Raw genomic sequence first — 7808 nt, 5'->3', positions numbered from 1 at the left:
ATATTTCTTCACCAACCTGGTGATTTGCTTCTGGTTATATTTCGATTTGATCAGTTTCTTCTTAAATATAATGCCTGGAACTGAAGATAATAGTCCTGATAAATTGAAATAGAACAAAAATTTCCTTTGCATGTTTTACTTGAAACTCCTAATTCATTACAGAATAATTTTATCATAGATATTTAAGATTTAGATTTAATTCACTTCACATAATGTGGGTACCTTCCTTTAATCATTCATTTCAGACATTACTTTGTGACAATAGAGTCTTTCTCATTTAGAAAGATCCTATAATCCAGGTAAGGTGATCACATTGAGAGATAGTTAAAGTAAAAGTAAAAATGCGCGGCTCCCTATCTGGCTTTCCCATGTAGAGGCATCTGCTTCTCTTACAACATCAAAGGAGACACTGAAATGTGAGCGTTAGATATGAAGCTGCCAAATGTTTGATGAGTTGCATTTCTTTAATTTCAATGGAAGGAATAACGTGGGAGTGTGAGAGTTCGTGCTCCAAAGCTGGATTGTAGCACCACACAGCAGAATGAGTGGGGAAGCGGGTTCTGATAATGTGAGAATTTTAGTGTCAGTGCCTTTTGTCTCATGCATCCTGAGATACCACATTTCTCTATAAGAAGATAGTGAAATAACACTGATAACGATTGAGCCACAGACACTGTGGACAAAATAGATTAAAAAAAAAAAAAAAACCTCAGCTATTACTGAAGGCTATGGAATCTTTACTAATTCATGTCGAACTTGAGTTGCACATTCCTCTTTCCTTCTACTTTTCAATAATTTGTAGGTAAATATTCAGGACTCATAGTGTCAAAATTGTGATTAGTACTGAAATCCTAATTTTTTTTCTAATTGAAAGTATAGTTTAACAGAGATCATATTTGGCATTTGGAATTAGCAGTTAACACTTTGAATCCTTCATCACCATAGTTTCCAAGTTAAATAGATTATTATAGATCATGGTATTTGAGTTAATGGTCTTTTATTGTGGGGTAAACGTTCTTGGTAGAATCACGTGTTTGTCCTGCACTGTGAGATTTTAAAGACTTTTAGATCCAGGGAATAAAAGTGAAGATTGTTTGTTAAAACTGAGTTATCACTTTGAGACTCTGTGTCAGAAGCAGGCTGAAAGCACACCGTTCCTTAAGCGGAGACACAATGTATGAGATAGGCAGGTTTGATTCAAGGCTGAGTGCCTCTGTTTATTTAAATTCATTCAAAGGGTTGAAGTGACCTCAGCTAAAAAGAGAGGCAGATGTGGAGAAGGAATTTAAGCAGGAGCTTCATTAATTCAATAAATCTGCATTGAGATGTACTGCGTCCCAGGAAGTAAGTGAGGTTTGGGCTCCTGCCATTGAGGAACCCAGAGTGAAATAAGGAAAGCAGGACAATAAGACTGATCTGAAATATAAGTTCCATATTTGAGCATGAGCACAGCACTGGCGGAGAGCTAAAGGACTGTGAAACTGGGGTATGACCCCTAAGCTGTCTGCATTTGTTTCCTCATCTGGCTTCCTACACTCACATCGAAGTTGTGTGTGGAGTTGGTTAAAAGTGTGTGTATTAGGAGTTGGTGAAAGTGCTTTGCAAAACGTATAATATCATTATATAAACAAAATAGAATGCCTGGTAGAAATGTAATAATCAAAAGACATAAATATTCAAAATAAGGCATATATAATAATTATGATGGAGACATTTGGAAAGGCTTAAGAGACGCTGAACTTGGAAGATTAGATACAATCTTGGAGGAAGATAAGATAATTCACGCAGAATGAACTCTGGGATCAGGAAATGAAAGTGGAGGGTGTATTCCAGAAAAGGCAGGTGTGACTAGAGTCTTTGTTGTGTAGAAGACAGGAGATACAGAAATAAGTCTGGGAGTTGAGGTTGATATCTGATTACAAGAGTCTGGATATCCACACTAATGAGTCATACATCGCTTTGTAACAAACAAAGGACTATTTCTGAGCCAAGACCATGACAGCATCAGGTCTGTGCTTTACTGGTAGTGTGGATGGTGGCTGGGACAGGGTAGAGAGCCCGTCCTGAGAGACAGGCAAATCTTAATAAAGTAGTAACAAATAGCTAAAGCGTAGCGTGTAACAATGTGGATTAAAGAATAAGACAGGGCCAGTGTGGTGGCTCACGCCCGTAATCCCTGCGGTGGCTCACGCCTGTAATCCCAGCACTTTGGGAGGCTGAAGAGGGTGGATCACTAAGGTCAGGAGTACAACACCAGCCTGACCAACATGGTGAAACCCTGTCTCCACTAAAAACACAAAGAATTAGCTGGGCGTGGTGACAGGTGCCTGTAATCCCAGCTGCTTGGGAAGCTGGGGCAGGAGAATGGCCTGAACTCGGGTGGTGGAGGTTGCAGTGAGTCGAGATCACGCCACTGCACTCCAGCCTGGGCTACAAGAGTGAGACTCCATCGCAAAAAAACAAACAAACAAAGAATAAGACAGTTAGAACTGATTGACTGGGTTTTTGGTTCAAATGAAGACAGAAGAGAAGGAATTAAAGATGATTTGGTAGTTCTCTGCTTGATGGGAGTGGAGTATGGAAGTGTCATGAGTTGACATAGGACACCCTGTGGGGTGAGGAGAAGGGTTGAGGATGAGAGAGAAAGTTTCTGAAGTGCAGGGATTGTATTTTATTCATCATTCTATCATCAACATAGTCCAGTGCCTGGCGTATATGTAGTACTATAATTTCCTTGAAGATAGCCGTAAATAAATGCATGAGGGAGGAAGGAGATCAGCATAGTTTGGTACATGTTGAGTTTGGGCTTCCATCCATGTGAAATTCTCTCTCCTCTTAACTTCCTCAAACTCCCATAATGTATATTTTTAATATCTTTCTCAAGCATTTACCTTAGCTATCTCAGCTTTATAGCTACTAGTAATTGGCCTTATCCCTTTGACAAGACTATAAATACCCGGGGGTCAGGGTCTATTCTGATTTACGGCTATATGCAGTATAGTGTTTTATAAATAAGTGTCTAGAAAATAGATGACAGATTGAGTATGAAGCTTAGAGAGAGATGTTTTACATCTTTGATTTCTCCATGTGTTCCTTAAACTTAGCAGTGCTTTAATAATAGTTGATGATTTATTTGGTGTGGTTCACACCGACCTTACTAACCAATTTAGCAAGCAGTCTTACAATTTATTGTTAATCTGTACAGGAATATGTATAAGAACTACTCTGCTAATTACTGCTAATTCATAGGAGTTAATGCCCTATATGCCCTCCTAAAATCTCTGAGCAGGTTATTAGTGGGTGTTATTAAAAAAATGTTTTTAAGAACATTTCTTGTTTAAAACTCAGCTCATAATTAGGAGACTTCAGAAAGGAGACAAACACAAACCAAAATGAATTCTGCCTGAATTTCATGTTATGTTATTATCTTTGGAGCTGACCTCATCTTGACACCTTCAGAGAAGCTGGTACTGCCAGATTCTGTTAAACAAGGTGACTTTGATAAAGGCCATTCCTCCCTTTACGCCTCAAAATTGACCTGAGCAAAGAAATCATCCAGAAATACGATGACAAAAAGCTTAGCTCGTAAATCTAATAGACATTTTGTCATGAACGCGAAGTCCATACTGAAAACAACTTCTTCTCAAATCCTAAAAACAAAATTACTCATTCATTTAGTGATTTAAACTTATAATTCTCATAGTAAGAGGTGATGTCAATTCAAAATCACTTGTTTTTCACTGTATAAATTTACATTTTTAAAGTGGTTTGTAAACTAGAAACTTCTACGATTCAGATTGCTGCAGTAGTCTGTAGGTTTGTGATATCAATTACGTCAACACCATAAAAGCAAACTTATGCCAGGGAATGATGTTTTAAGGTGATCCTAGTGATCATCCTTCCACACAGGCCCTCATCTTGCCCTTATTTAAGTGGGAGGAGTCTGGGTGAAGCAGTTTAGACAAGTTGCCCAAGCTGAAATTTAGCAACGGGGCTGAGGTTTAGAACAAGTTTCTCTCGTTGGAGATTATGTATTTATCTCATAGAATCATAATATTTGAGACAGTGAAGATTTTTATTTAATTAATTAATTAATTTTTTTTTTTTTTGAGATGGAGTTTCACTCTTGTTGCCCAGGCTGGAGTGCAATGGCATGATCTTGGCTCACTGCAACCTCTGCCTCCAGTGTTCAAGCGATTCTCCTGCCTCAGCCACCCAAGTAGTTGGGATTACAGGCATGTGCCACCACACCAATTTGTATTTCTAGTAGAGACAGAGGCTCTCTATATTGATCAGGCTAGTCTCGAACTCCCGACCTCAGGTGATCTGCCTTCCTCAGTCTCCCAAATTACAGGGATTACAGGCATGAGGCATGGCACACAGCCTGATTTTTATTTAAATATTGAAAATATTATATAAATTGACATACTTTATTTGGTTTTCTAAAAAAGTATACCTATTTTTTTTCTTTCTACTTTTAGGTTGAGGGGTACATGTGCAAGTTTGTCACATGAGCAAATTACATGCTGCTGATGCATATTAATGATCTCATTACCCACATAGTGAGCCTAGTACTGCATAAGAATCCTTCCAACCCATGCGTCTACTCCACCCTCCTCTCTCAAACAGTCCCCAGTGGCTATTGTTCCCAGCTTTGTGTCCATGTGTTTTCTATGTTTAACTCCCACTTATGAATGAGAACATGTGGTATTAGGTTTTCTGTTCCTACCTTAGTTAGCTTAGGATAATGGCCTCTAGCTGCATTCATGTGGCTGCAAAGGACATGATTTCATTCTTTTTTATGGGTGCATAGTATTCCATGGTGTATATGACCACATTTTCTTTATTCAGTCCACCATTGATGGGCATCTTGGTTGATTCCATGTCTTTGCTATTGTGAATAGTGCTGCGATGAACATATGTGTGCATGCCTTTTTGGTAGAATGACTTCTTTTCCTTTGGGTATATACTCAGGCATGGGATTGCTGGGTCTAATGGTAGTTGTTTTAAGTTTTTTGAGAAATCTCCACACTGATTGCTGCAGTGACTGAGCTAATTTACATTCCCACCCACAGTGCATAAATGTTCCCTTTTCTCTGCAACTTCGCCAGTATTTGTTGTTTCTTGACCTTTTAATAATAGCCATTCTTGCTGGTGTGAGATGGTATCTCATGTGGTTTTGATTTGCATTTCTTGAATGATTAGTAATAATGAGCATTTTAAAATATGTTTGTTGGTGCGTGTATGCCTTCTTTTGAGAAGTGTCTGTTCCTGTCCTTTCCTTATTTTTTAATGGGGTTATTTGATTTTTGTTTGTTGAATTAAGTTACTTCTAGATTTTGGATACTAGATCTTTATTGGATGCATAGTTTGTGAATATTTTCTCCCATTCTGTAGGTTGTCTGTTCACCTTGTTGATAGTTTCTTTGCTGTACAAAAGCTCTTTAATTTAATTAAGTCTCACTTGACAATTTTTGTTTTGTTGCAATTGTTTTTGGGGACTTAGTCATAAATTATTTGCCAAGACTGATGTCCAGAATGGTATTTCCTAGGTTTTCTTCTAGGGTGTTTTAGTGTTTCAGATCTTACAGCTAAGTGTTTAAACCATCTTGAGTTAATTTTATATATGGTGAAAGAAAGAAGTCCAGAGTTAAGTAAAAGGCTTCCTTCATACCTTCCCTGTGCAGACCTGCAATGAGTTATTTCTCCAAGGAACCTTGGTTTATTTCAAGGAGTGGTGTAATAGCCATGGAAATGGATCATTCAGATCTTCTTCTGTGGAAAGCATAATTGACTGACAGCACCAGAAGCTGCTTTTCTGTATCCACCATCAAACTCATGCAGAGCCTACAGTTCCTATGGTTGCATGCAGCCATAACTGAGCATAGCGAGGCTATAAAGAGAGGCTCATTCTGGAAAGATGCAGGACTTCTACATCCGGGCTCTCAGTTGGCCCAGCTGAACTTTTCTCAGAAATGTTCAGCAGCCTGACACACTTTCTCCCTACCCTCTTTTCTTCTCTTCCTTCCTCCTTCCACAGATGTCAGGTTTGCACCTTCATCTGAGGACTCTCTCTACCTTCTTCTGCTCCTTCTCCTAACAAACCTCTTGCACATGGAATCCAGTTTCGGTGTCTGCTTCACAGTGGACTTGAACTAATGCAGATAACAATTACAAACAAAAATCTGGGTGCTAGGGATACTCATTGCCACTGATGTGTCACTGCTTCCAGGATCTTTCTGTGGATGGAGCCAAGAGATCTACTTTTCAAAAAATATGAGCTTATATTGCTATTTTCAATTAAAATTTAACAATACAGTTTTACTTCTAAACTTCTTTGAATCTTCTTTCTCTTAACACTGGAAATCAAGATTTCTAATAATATTAAGATATTTACTTATTTCCTTTATTCTATACTATGCTGCAACTATAATTTTTTAAAAAATCACAATACCAATAGCACCACTATCGCTAAATAGACAGAGTCAAGTTTAGGACTTCTTTGCAATTATTATTGTGCTCAGAATATTTTCCCCTAGAGACCTGCAGGGTACTATGTTCAAAAGTTTCCTATAATTCTTTTCTCTGCATTAATGTTAACAATGCTATATACAGATAGGCTCATTTCTTTTCATTTGTATTGTTTTAGAGTTTTTCTTTTTGATTTAATATAAATGTTTTAATATATAAATCATATAAATAGTTAAAAAGTCCAAATTATACTACATTAAAAAGTATATCAAAAGGTATACTTTAAAAAGATTTTATTTCATTCCTTATTTTCTCTATCAGGTTCCTATCTACATCCTATAGTTAACCATTTTCATTAATTTCTATGTATGCTACCTGTGCTTCCTTTAACAAAATGAAGCAAACTTTATATGTACATATAGGCATATGCTTGCATTTAGTAAATATAAAATTTTTATTTCCCTTTCAGTCTCCCATGAAATGAAGCCTACTAAATATAATTAATAATGTCTTCCTAAAAATGCTCCATTATCTCTCTTAGAGACTCTCCCTTTTCTTTCATATGGCTGCATACAACTTTGCTCCTGTATGTATGATAATTTATTCAAACCACACTGCTCTCATAATGATCCTTAATAAATGAACTTATACATAAGTGTTTCAGGTTTGTAAAGTTCAAGGTAGACTCCCAAAAATGGTATTACTTGGCTAATGGGTATATGTATATATAATTTTCTTAAACTATTACAAAAATCCCCTCCGTAGGGTTTGTATCATTTTGTATCTCCCGTTGCATATATTTGAGTGTTAGTAATTCTAATACCTCATCACTGAGTCTATTATCAAGTTTCTTAATATTTGTAATCTAATAGGTGAGAGTATCATAGTATAGTGGTATTAGCAATTTCCTGATTACTAGATAGGTACTTTTTCCCCATATGTACAGGGATTTTTGCTTTTATTTTTCCATGAACCATCTGTCCATTTCTTTTGCCCATTTACTAAAAATTGTAATATTCTTTTCTATTTTTTATTTAGTTGTGTGCCACATAGCAATGTTTTGGTCAGTGATGGACTATATAAATGAAAGTGATTTCATAAGATTATAATGGAGCTGAAAAATTCCTAGCACTTAGCGATGTAAAGTTATAGTAAAACACATTACCTTTTCTATGTGAAGATCTGTTTAGACACACAAATACTTACCATCCTGTTACAATTGCCTACAGTATTCAGCATAATAACATGCCCTACAGGTTTGTAGCCCAGGAGCAATAGGCTATACCATACAGCCTAGCTGTGAAGTAGGCCATACCATAGGTTTGCACAAGTATACC

This window comes from Macaca mulatta, chromosome 17, assembly GCF_049350105.2.
Source record: "Macaca mulatta isolate MMU2019108-1 chromosome 17, T2T-MMU8v2.0, whole genome shotgun sequence".
NCBI lineage: Eukaryota > Metazoa > Chordata > Mammalia > Primates > Cercopithecidae > Macaca > Macaca mulatta.
Note: the sequence above shows the minus strand (reverse complement) of the source record.